We start from the raw sequence: 13,241 nt of genomic DNA, 5'->3' as shown, positions 1-13,241 counted from the left end.
TTCTGATCCTGATGAGTGTGACCCATGACTGCCACAGGACATGTATACCAATTAGAATAATCTGCCCAGATGTCTCATGGTTTCTGATGGATTCCTGATGTTCTTTGGAAAGGTTTCTTTGATTGCTACTGTCAGATCCCCTATGTGGCTCTCTCTGTATGCCAATCCTGGATGAGTTATTGATTTATTGAAGAGCCGCAGGAGATGAAGTGGCAGAAACAATGTCTAGAAAGCAATGAAGACTACAAGTGCATGCACATTTCAGGTTATCACTCTGGTATAAAAAAGCACAATCACTTCTGTATTATTGTGTAGCCAAGCTGCACAATAATACAGTCATCTTTGTTTAGAAGTTTCAATTATTTTGGGGGGAGGAGGCATCAAACAGAACTCTTAGCTGGTTCCCAAACTCTTGATTCATGAATGGTATTCAGTATTATAACTACCATGTTTCCCCGAAAATAAGACCCTGTCTTATATTTTTTTGAACCCTGAAATAAGTGCTTGGCCTTATTGTCATGCACTCAAAAGCCCAATTAGGCTTATTATCAGGGTATGTCTTATTTTGGGGAAAACAGGGTAGGATAATATTTTACCATGTTACCTAGAATTTGTTTTGGTTTGTGGATTCTCTGGTATTTCTTCAGCTACTTAATACTTGGATCAATGCTCTCTGTCCTTCTTCAGGGTTTCGGAGTGCATGATAATCTGGCTCCAGATTTATTTTTAATGCCTCAGTTTGGGATGGGGTGATACCTGCAGATTTGAAATGAATTGTATGACCCCCTCCTTAGCAAGCTATCCCTAGATCTTGACAGTCTTACATACAGTAATTTCTCTAATCCTTCCTTTTGGGGAGAAGATCAATAAGGCTGTGGTTTCGGGGCAACTATGGAATAAGATAGAGTAAGTAGTTTATCTGGATCTTTAGTTAGCATTCAGTCAAGGCATGAGATAGTGTTATTTGTTCTTGTAGGTAATCTTTGTCAGGATTGAATGGAAGCTTGTAGTAGTACCACTTATTTTATTGAATAATTTCCTAATAGAAATTAGGTTGGACCTTACTGTCCTGGACTTGTGGAAATTTCTGAAAACTGGTTGGCAAATCTATGGTGAACATAAAGTCAGACAGATATTGATTTTAGGATATTTATTGGTTTTTAAATATTACCGTAGTTCCTATTATGGATGTTTTATTCAAATACTTTCATAATTATTGTAATTCTTCAACTCTCACAATTGTACTCAGTGTAAATACAATGAAATAAATAAGCAATACCGATATATGGGCAACATTTATTTAATGTATAAGATATTGTGCATTCTGTTTCCTTCAGAAATAGTTTCCCTCAAAACTTCTAGAACCTAATCTTATAGTACATATAATAGGTACACTCACATACTGTCACAAATCTTAGGCAAAATTCCCTCCTAGTCGAACTACATTGCCTTGATCTTATTTAAATCAAAAGATATTTTTGAATATACAACATCAATATTATATAAGAACGGAATATAAGGGAATATAAGAACCTTTATAGTTCTATTCTTTCATCCTTTCCAGTCAATCATTATGGGAAGGATTAAGTTTAAAGGAAACCCAATCCCTCATCCAAAAGATCACTCTGGGGATATTCAAGCATCTAATGAAATGGCTCCATTATTGCTATCGTAGTCTAAGAATAGATTAGACTTTTAATGTGCCATGTGTCTTTTACTGTGTTTTTAAAAAGGAGCTAGATTCAGGAACAATGAGCCAAAGTTATTTCAGAAAGGGAAGATATGTTCTTACTTTGCTTGGAATAGACTGTCAAGAGGATAAAAATTTGGCATACAAACATATTGTTTAATCCAATTTTTCTTCCCTTCCTTGTGTTCAGAATTGCATTCTCCCCAAAAGGATTAGCTTTTCTTTTGTATTGCAAAAGATCATTATGAGAATGGACTAAATTCAAAAACAATCTAATCCTAGTACAAAGAATTGGAGCAGGAAGCCCATGACTTGAGTGGTCCAAAAGTTTCCATATCCATATTCCTGTATTGGACAAACAGAAAACATACTGTGATACCCTCAAGAGGCATGAAGAAAAACATACATGATCATTCCTAGTGCCAGGGGCATTTTATTAGGGAGATGAAAGTCATTCTCCCCCAAAATTATGAACTAGGAAATGTGTCACGGAGACTTTCCCTGCTTTCTTTTCCATTTCCATTCTTTTCCATAGACAAAGCTATTGTTAAAGTTGATAGTTGAACACATTGTCCCAATGCACACGTTTTTGTTTGCAAAAAGATACAGTTCCTTTTCAATTGAACTCAAGTATTGGTGACTAAACCTATGTGATTTTCTTGGCAACAGTACAATATGCAACTGCCAATGCCTTCTTCCAGGGTTTTCTTTTTAATTTTTTAACTTCCCAGTCTAATTTACAGTTCTGAGATTTCCTGCTGATCTGATGTCAAGAACTAAACAAGTCTGAACTTGGTTAACATTTTCCAGATCACCTAGGGTTAGCTTTTTCATAATATATTCATATTTTATCTCTATTGTTCTATTATAGCACTATTTTATGTGAACATTTTTTATACATTTTATGTATTGCAAATTGAAACAGAACATTGTGAAAGTATGGATTTTAACAAATAATATGCAAGCAATGTTTCAGCTTGCATTTGCTATTGATGTAGCAAATTTCTGTTGAAATAGATATTATTCCACTTCAGTCACAGAACATTCTAGATATTTGACCAGACACTGTAAAAGCAGGAAAACAATAGAGAAAGAAGTAAAAATAATAATTCATATAGCATCTCTGTTAAGCAAAACACTGAATGATTATAATGAAGAGCCCTGGTAGTGCAGCAGACTAAAGCACTGTTATTAACATCAGCTGCCTGCAATTACTGCAAGTTCAAATCTCACCAGGCTCAAGGTTGATTCAGCCTTCCATCCTTTCTAAGGTAGGTAAAATGAGGACCCAGATTGTGGGGGCAATAAGCTGACTTTGTATAAATATACAAAAGTATGAAGGCTATTGCTTAACGCATTGTAAGCCACCCTGAATCTCCGGAGAAGGGCGGAATATAAATAAATAAATAAATAAATAAAACATTGAGATGTGGTTTTATCAATACATAATGAAGTATAAGTACTTCTTAAACAGTTAAATCTTTATGACTGGAAAAGAAAACAATGATTCCAGTTTATTTATTTATTTATGTATTTATTTATTTGTCAACAAATAAGAAAACAAGTAACAGAGTAGACACAGACATGGACACATGAACAATTTTTGGCACAAAAAAAAGGATATAAATTGGCAAAACATAGCCATAAACACATAGAATGATTACATATAATTGGGAACAGTAGGACAGGGACGGTAGGCACGCTGGTGTGCTTATGCATGCCCCCTTAGGGACCTCTTAAGAAACATGAAAGGTCCACACAGGGGTGAAATCCAGCAGGTTCTGACAGGTTCTGGAGAACCGGTAGCAGAAATTTTGAGTAGTTCGGAGAACTGGCAAATACCACTCTGGCTGGCCCCAGAGTGGGGTGGGAATGGAGTTTTTGCTGTATCTTTCCCTTGCCATGCCCACCAAGCCATACCCACTAAGTCACACCATGCCCACCAAGCCACGCCCACAGAACCGGTAGTAAGAATATTTGGATTTCACCACTGGGTCCATGGTAGACAGTTTATGATAAAAAGTATGGGAATTAGAGGGACTAACAACAGGATCAGGTAGATTGTTCCAGACATTTACTTCTCCATTAAAAAAGTCATATTTCCTACAATTAAGATTAGAGAGAATTACATTGAGTTTAAATCTATTGATGACCCTTGTATTATTATGGTTGAAATTAAAGAATTCATTTACAGGTAGAACGTTTTGGTAAATAATCTTATGAACTAAGCATAGGTCGAAACATAGACGACGTAGTTCGAGGCTTTCTAGACCTAAGATTTCAACCCTGGTGGTATAGGATGGTATAGGTTTAGAACATGTGATTTCTATCTATGGAGATTCTCAATCATTTAGGTCATGCTTACCTCAAATACCAAGTTTTGCAAAAAAATAATAATCTAAAGACTAGAAAAATTAAAATGGAAAGATGAGGTGATAACCCTAATAATTTTTATTTCTGTCATTTTTATATATCTAGGTAGCTCTAATTAAATTATATTGGGAACACCTTTATATAATGTGCACAATCAATAATACACATCAACAAATTTGATTAATTTAAAGAAATGTGAGAGACAAAGATTTGGAAATTGGAATAAATTGAGAGCCTTTAATCCCATAGGCAACCAATCATTTGATTCTTGGAAAAATCACAACTTTCATTCTAGTAACAGAGCTCATAGGCTTTGTATTTAAATTTAAAGGTAGCCCTATATTTGTATTTAATTTAACAGTATTAATTTAACTATCCTACATGGATCAACTAATCCAACTATCAAATCCAATAGCTATTATACATTAGATTCTATAGATCATTAATTAATGCTAATTTTATTTAATGGACCAGATTCTAGCATTGCAAAAAATATCTTTCTCTCTTCTTTTCTGCATCTTTAGTATAAAGATATTCTTTTCTGAAGTCACATGACCAGAATTTCAAACAATATTTCAGTTTTATAAATAGTAGAAAAAGCATACTGGACAAATTTCCTGTATGTATATTTCCACTGGTTTTATGAAAACATGAGGGTACTCAAGCTACTCTCTCTCTTTGTTAATTGAGAATTTAATAGTGGGTTTGCCCCATTTCTCCACTACTACCATCCTTTAAATAATCTCATTCAGAAAGATCTATGTTGATAACTGAAAATTATTTCCTGATCTTATCCTCCAGACCAAGGCCAATATGCCTAAATCTGTGGATGAACTCAGCTTTTTATTTATTTTTCCAGTTTTTCAAACAAGACGGAATTCCTTTAAGCCGTTCTGATAATAGTAAAACGACCTAAGAATGTTTTATGTGTCATTATTACTCACGTGTTCAGTAATACTTGTTATTATTGTGCTTGCCACTTTTCGAAGGAAGCTTTTATTAGGCATAAATAGTATAATTGTTTTCCAGCTTGGGATAATAGAGCAATTTGGAGAATTTTTAATTCAGTTAAGGCAGGATGAATATCTCTCCACTTTGTCTCTGATCAAAATCCTTCTTGAAGTTCCTCTTCAATTATGTAATTCAGAAGCTTTGCCACTCTACAAAGAGGTCGCTATGGTAACTGTGCCTTAAAGAGAGGATACAATTTAAACTGTTTTGTCACTTGACTATGTAAAATGCCTTTGAGGATAGTAAAGGAGCGTGGGATTCAGTGATCAATATATCTGTCCTAAAACCAGTGAAAACACTGCAAAATAAAGACCAGAAACCAGAGTGAGAATTTACAAGGCAGCAGTCAGGCAAATCATGCAAGAAATGGTTTGGGAGTGATGATGAGAGCAAAATTTCGCTGTATTCAAAAGATGTACATACTAGGATTGCTGTGGTGCATTGTGGGGGGAGATTTAAAATTATGGTCTACCCTGGAAAACAATAGGATCATAACCTCCTAAAGAATGGCCAGAGGAGCATCCAGATGGGCATTGGGGAAAATTTCTTTTCTCCTGTTTTTCTTCACCTGTTACTAGGCTGCTCCATTTCTTACTTTTCAGAGCAAACTGTGGTAGTGCTGTAGTTGTAAGCTGTTATAGTATGTAATTGTTATACACATACTTGGGCATAACATGTTTGTTTCACTGTATTATAGTTCATTGTATTATTGTTGTACTTTGCTTAGGTATTACTACTCAGTGCCCATAACTGGATGCAATATTCCATGTGCAGTCTGATCAATACATCATAGAGCATTGAGACTTGCTCTCAGACAACATGCTGCAAATGGAGATGCTTCTGAAGGAAACTTGGAAATTTTAGCAGGCTTCTGTTAGATGTCTCCTGGTAGAAGCATGTGACTTCTGTTCTGTCGTATCTTGGTATACTGGATACCATAGATTTCCAGATTAAATTCAAAGTTCTTGCTTTAAATATAAATTCCTAAATTGCTTAAAGTTCTTTCTTAAAGAAGAATCTTCCCCTGAATATTGTAATCATCTTAAGGATCTATCATGTGTATCAATCTAAAGAGAAACTCAGTTGGAATTCTCTAGGATAACAAGTTGACTAGAAATCAACTAGAGTAAGAACAACTAGAAGTATGGACTGCTGTCTTGCTGCTTTGCTTTATGGAAAAACTAGAAAGTTTAAATCTTTTTCTTCTAGAAATCTGTTTTTATGTCTTTTAATCTGATTATCTCATGTTTAAAGTTATGAATGTTAAATAGTTTATTTTTATTGTTTTTTTATTATTTACAATATTCTGTAATCTGTAGCATTTATTGGTGATGTGCCTTGATATGTAGTGTAATCTGATATAGAATGGCTTGCTATAAAAAAACTGGGTTCTAAGTATTTATTTATTAGATTTTGATAGCAGCTCATCTCAGGTGACTTTTGTACATTAAATAAACATTTTCCTCCTCCCTTTTTTAGCAAGCTTCTTGTTTATTTGAGGGAAACACTAATTCCAATGTTTTAAGTGATATACTCACACATATATTCACACATATATATTAAATAATCTCCCCTTTTTTCTTCTTGTAAACAAATGTTTGCTTGTAAGTCTTATTCCTATCCATCTGTTCCAGTTTAGAATTAGCTATCTATGTCCAACTTATTTCCTGTAACAATCTGACTCCCCAAACAAGCAGGACAAATAGAAGATGAAAGAGGAAATGATACAATCAAAGGGAGAGCCTGATCAAAGTCTTCTGATCAAGGAAGAGGGAAGGTGATTTCTACAGGGAAATTTATTTTATAAAGTGACTGCTTCTTTTTTGAAACTGGTGGGTGAAAGTGAGGCAGGACCAAATATTGAGAAAAGAAATTTTCTCTGACTACAAGCATAAGATGAATTTCTGCCTACTCTGTGAAGGGTTCATAATGAATGCATAAATTAGCTGCCCAAGTCAAGATCTGACAATGATGGTTACCTAGAGAAACTAACAGATTGCTCACCACAACCTAACTGCATATAACCCCAAAACAGATAACAACCATTTGCAAATACAGTAATAATAAACAGTAGTAAAGGGTAGTAAAAATCATTTTCTGATTAATGGTATATATGGATGAACTTGGGGGATGAGGGGGATAGATGCTGTATAGGAAACAATCAGACAAGAGAGAGTCAGAGGAATAAACTTAGGAAGGACCTGCCCTAATTGATCTAAAAGTGATGGCTAAAAGTGATGGGAAGCTTCTACCTTCAGACCCATATTTTCCTGTTAATATAGTCTTACAATAAAGTAGAATTGGCTCTTGTAATTGTGTTTCCTGTGCAGTTTACCTGGGAAGGCTGACACCCAACCACTTACACCCAAATTTCCATACCTGACTAATGAAAAAAAGGACTAGGGGTATATGATAGCACTGTTCCAATATTTGAGGGGCTCTTACAAAGATATGGGGGGGGGTGGTTGTCAAACTATTTTCCAAACCACAAATAAGCAAGACAAGAAACAATGATGGAAACTAACCAAAGAGAGAAGCAACCAAGAACTAAGGAGAAATTTCCTAATGGTGACAGAAATTAACAATTGGAATAATTTTCCTTCAGATGTTGTGAGTGCTCCATCACTGAAGGTTTTCAAAAAGACTGGGCAACCGTTTGTCTGAAATGATATAGGGTCTCCTGCTTGAGCAGGGGGTTGGACTAGAAGATTGCTGATGAACATGAGGGATAGACTTGACAACCACATTTCAACTTTATGGTCAGAGAGTAAATCCAATATGAAAAAGACAGTTTATTAGTATTAGCTACATTGAATGTAGTATGTTGCCCCAAAATTGTACTTGATCTTAAAGGGTGGCCATAATCTTAAGGGGCCAACATCAAGATCATTCCAGCAGACATCAAATTTTCATCAATAATCTTGTAGACAGGTTATATGCATTTACTGGATAATTTCAGTAAAAAAAAGGGAGGAGCAAGCTAGCCTGGTCTGGAACTCCATCTAACTACCATTTCAATGTTGGCTGTTTGAGCAGCAGAGGCTCCTTATAACATGGCAAGATACCTAATTAGGCCATCCTTTGACATTTGGACTGAAAGATTTTAACTAAGATGGTTTCTGTGCTTCAGCTGTAACTTCATGGTTAACATCTTAAGTGAAGAGAAATCAGATTTTGACTTAAATGGTTTTCTCAGAAAAGATTTTAATTTTTTTATTTTACTTTTTATTTGAACTTCAGAAAGAATTACAGCTAACTGTTATTTTTATTAATGAATTTGAATAACAATATATAAGACTAGCAATAAAACTGTATTATTTGTACTAATGTACTATACATTAAAAAGATGAAAGAAAAAATAAAAACTGAACATTAAAATACATTAAAGAAAAAGAAAAAGGACAGCACCACCCCCAGGATGTGACAAAAGAAGCCTACATTAAACTAAAAATCAAAATCACAAAGCAAAACACTGAAGTAGCTAATTTACGTCTTTTTCAAAATATGGGGCAAAGGTACAGATATGGGGATACTCTTGAAGTAGCATGAATATGTAAATTATCATAATCTTTTTTCTTTGCCACATTCCATGCACAATACATTCAAAGTTCTTCCTAGTCAGAAAAATTACAGATTTTGGGGATGTAATTTAACAAAATTGATTTATTTAACCCATAACTGCCTTTGAAGAACTGGTTCAACATAGTACAAATAATAATATTTAAATATTCTGGAATTAAAAGTGGACATATTTTTTACATATATTCCAACTTCCTTTAAATTTATGACATCTCCAGCATAACAAGGAATAGAACCAACTTTAAAAAAAAAACAGGTTCTGAGGATCAAATAGACTGTAAAAACATTGATTTTGATGAATTTAGCCAAATTTTTAGGCTATAAGAAATATATATGTTCTTTAAAGCCTGCAGTCATTGACTGGATAATGTAGGATATTCCCATTTACTATTCCAAATAGCTTGGATTTTTCAAAAAAAACGTTTTGATTTTTTAAAATATGACAATAATGATTGTTGGCTTAAATTTTATGAAAGGCATGTCCAACACTCCTAAAACGTCCAATGTTTCGGAGATCAGAAAGGCAACAGGGCCAAACAATTATGGATAATATTTTTTTTTTAAATTAAGGTATTTTAGTTCTAGATAAAATATATTATATGGATAATAATTTTTTTTTAATTAAGGTATTTTAGTTCTAGATAAAATATATTCCTGTTGTAGAATTTCAAAAGTATCATTACTTAATAGCAGACTGAAGATAATGATTTCATTATGACCCCATGATTTACAGAAAAATGTATTATTTTCTAACAAAAGTTACTCCAAAATGTAATTTTCTTCTGAGAAGAAAAATAAAATCTAAATTTTCTGCCCAATAAAGCCCAAATATGGTTAAATATGTTTAACCATGCTATAAAAATAACCAATTTCTTACTATTATCAGTGCCCAGCAATTGAAAGGTTATAAGGATACTGAGTAACAACTCTCAAGCTGAACCCACAATAGCAAATATTCAATATTGTTTCTATTCCAAAACATAACTGAAGTTAATAGTAAGTACAATAATATTGTTTAAAATTGGAAAATTAAAGCCAGTCTCAAAATATGATAAGCATAACTGTAATGAAGAAATCATGGGTATTTATCTCTTCCATAAAATGTTAACCATTAACTTATCAATCTATTTAAAATATTTAAGTGAAACCACGCAGGCAATGCTATCAAAATCAGTCATGATGCAAGATTCAGTTTCATGGCATTAATTCTTCTCCACAGGCTTAAAGGCATTCTTATTCACTTCTTAATATCCTCTTTCATGTGGATAATAGATTCTGAAATGTTCTTATCAGCTAAACCAGATATTTTCCTGGAGATAATAATATCCAGGTAATTAATAATTTCTGGACAATAAATCACTCCCACTATCTCCATCTTTAGAAATCTTCTTAGCAATTGACATGATATTTTACTTACTCCAATTAATTGTGTACACAGAATATTTACCATTACATACAATTTCTACAAATTTGGTTAAAAATGTTAATAAACATAAAAAACACATACCAAAATATAATCTGCATAAAACAGAAGCATGTATTCAATTTGGATGGGCACTTTCCTATTCAAGAGAAATATGCAACTTGGGATCTTCCTGGATTCACAGCTTCTATTCATTGAGTGTGGTGTGCCACTTGTGCTCTTTTCTAGATTGGGGACTTTTCAGACAGTCACTCATCCTTTGAGTGACCTCATGGCTTGAATATAGAAGTGGGTTCTACATGGGTTTGTTCTTGAAGACCATCTGGAAGCTTCAGCTTGTCTAGAATGCAGTAGCATGAGCAGGGATGAGCATGCCTCAATATGCCTATGTAATAATTCTGCTTTCCAAGCTGCACTGATGGCCAATTCGTTTTTGAATGAAATTCAAGCTGCCCATAAAGCCCTACATGGCATAGGACCTGGTTGTCTCCCATCGTATCTGCCTGGCCAATACAATCTGTCAGGGTTGGTACACTCCGGGTTCCTTCAAATAAGAAAAGCCATCTATGGGGACCTATGAACAGTGGTGGGTTGCTACCGATTTGCCCTGGATTGGGCAAACTGGTAGCGGCTGCGGGAGGCTCCGCCCACCCACCTGGATGCTTCTGTGCATATGCAGAAGTGTTGCACGTGCACATAAGCAAACCAGTGGCAAACTAAATTGAAACCCACTACTGCTTATGAAGTACACTTTCTTTTCTGCAGCATCTGTCCTGTGGAATGAGATTCCAAGATTTGATCACCTCCCCAACCCCTGTTGGTGTTTAGAAGGGCCTGAAGACCTGGCTCTTTGTCCAGGCCTTTGGAGAGGATAACTGGAAACTTCTTTGCTTTTGATTCCATCCAGTTTGTCACTCTGCCAACTCTACACATTTTTGTTTCTTGTTTTTTTTTATTGTCATGTTTTTAATCATTCGTTAACTGCCAGACTTGCTGTGCATTGGTTGGCTAGAAATTTAAGTAATAATAACATTTTTCTGAAATTTGGAGATAACCTTCTGAAACCCTGCCAAAGTATCTGGTAGAACCTTAGCATCAACATTTAAAATAATATTAGAAAATAATTTGTGCACTGAGTAAGTCATTACTGGCCTTCAAAATTACAGTAATATAAGCATGATAGTATGAAACTGATGGGACTTTATTTTCATAAGATGTCTGAAATATCTCAGGAGTATAGGATCTACTTTCTCCTGAAATTTTCAATATTATTCTGTGGTTATTCTGCCTGGTTCAGGTTTTTTCAATTCCATCATACCAGTAAAATTATAGATTTCCTGTAAAGTTATGTGTGCAGCTATCTCCCCCAAATGAACATCTCAGATTACTGGAAAACATTTTTCTAACTGTTTACCTGCAGTTATACCTACATTTGTAGAATATAATTTTTACAACAATAAAAATTAATTTAATTATTTAAATTAATTATTTAGTTAATTATTAATTATTTAGGAATTATTGAGTCTGTTATTTGTACTTCTATAACTGTCTGGTTGGTTCAGCAATCAAACAAGACAGGTACAGATTCCAACAGATAGTTAAGACTGCATAAACCCACCGGCTTTTCATAGAAGACCTGTATATTGCATGGGTCAGAAGGAGGGCTGAGAAGATATTTGCAGATATCCCACATCTGGACATAAATTGTTTCACAAATGAAGGTAAATATACATGTCCTGGATAATGTTACAGGAATGAAACATTAGAAAGTTGAAAAATTTGACATGATAATAATAATAACTTTATTATCATTGTATGTGTATACACAGTATACCCATACAATGATGATCCAATCTGAGTCGGTCATTGAAACCAGAGGTTTAGTCTTCTGAGCTTTTGGACTCGTGCTGGAGCCTATTCTCAGGGAACATCTTTCTACTGGAATGTGTGTAAAAATTGTTCCAATTCCTCCCCTTGGGATGGTGTTATAGGGCATCACATGCCAAAACAATTAGACACAGGGACAGTTTTTTTCTCCCTCGTGCCATCACTTTGCTGAACATTTAATTCTCACAGTTCTGTCTAATGTCTATGTATATTAACATATATAGCATAGCTGTAGTATTATTTTTTTTATTTTTCTTATCATCTTTACTTCCCTCTTTTACTAGTATTATTATTTTGTCTGTTGCTTGCATGTACACTGAGTGCTTCTGTACTGGAGACAAATTCCATGTATGTCTAATCACACTTGGCCAAATAAAGTATTCAATTATAATAGGTGTCGCAAAAATCTTAAAATAATACTTCTAATAATTCTTTCAGCCAAGAAGCCAAAAGTGTTTCACATTTTCCTCCCTGTTCACTTCTAGCATTCATTTTAAGAAATATTCAGTATGGTCTAACTCCATTTGGGTAAATCTTAAGAGCATGATATACTTTATGAGTCTATTCTGTGGCATTCACTTTTAATGTTTTCATTGTGATTCACAAGTCTTTTTCAGCTATGGGGAAGAAGTATTTTACCATAAACAAAATGCTTTAAATGTAACTCAATCTATCACCTAGTTGAAGTTATTTGAAAAAAAAAGTATTTCTTTTGTAGTTCCACAAATTCCAAGTCTTCCAGTAAGGAAGTATTAAAATATCATCACTCAGCATCTGGGTATTTTCCCCACACTCAGCGATATTACTATATTAATTCCTGCATGGTCAGAAATTATAACTAGACTAATGTAATATTTTGCCACTAAACTGACCAACGAACTTATCTGAAACCTAGTCAAATGAACCTAGTCTAGTTCTGAACAAGTTCCATCTGGGCTAGATTAAAGAAAAGTATATGATACCAAACTGGTGAGAATTGCTTTGGAAGACAGACTCAAGATTCAGAAGGATCTTGATAGACTTGAGCATTGGGGCCAATCCAACAGGATTCAATTGAATGGTGAAAAAATTAAGGTCCTGCACTTTAGGCGGAAAAAACCCAATATGTACAGGATATGTACAGTAGTTCCTGTAAGAGGGATCTAGGTTCCCTGTTGGACCAATGCTCAAGTATGAGTCAGCAATGTCCTGAAGCAGCCAATAAATCTAACACAGTCCTAGATGGCATCAACATAGAAATAGCATCAAGATCATGGGAAGTAATAGTGCCACTCAATA

The 13,241-nt window shown here is 34.4% G+C and overlaps 1 protein-coding gene across 12 annotated transcripts in view; it reads left to right on the top strand.

The window, feature by feature from the left end:
* Positions 1–13,241, top strand: part of ANKS1B (ankyrin repeat and sterile alpha motif domain containing 1B) — a 281,952-nt gene that overhangs the window by 141,734 nt on the left and 126,977 nt on the right. The gene's annotated exons all lie outside the window — the stretch shown is intronic.

This window comes from Pituophis catenifer, unplaced genomic scaffold, assembly GCF_029215685.1.
Source record: "Pituophis catenifer annectens isolate HBS135680 unplaced genomic scaffold, rPitCat1.0.hap2 SCAF_7, whole genome shotgun sequence".
In the NCBI taxonomy this organism is placed as follows: domain Eukaryota; kingdom Metazoa; phylum Chordata; class Lepidosauria; order Squamata; family Colubridae; genus Pituophis; species Pituophis catenifer.
The sequence above is the reverse complement of the archived record's forward strand: the minus strand, read 5'-3'. Positions and strand labels throughout refer to the sequence as shown.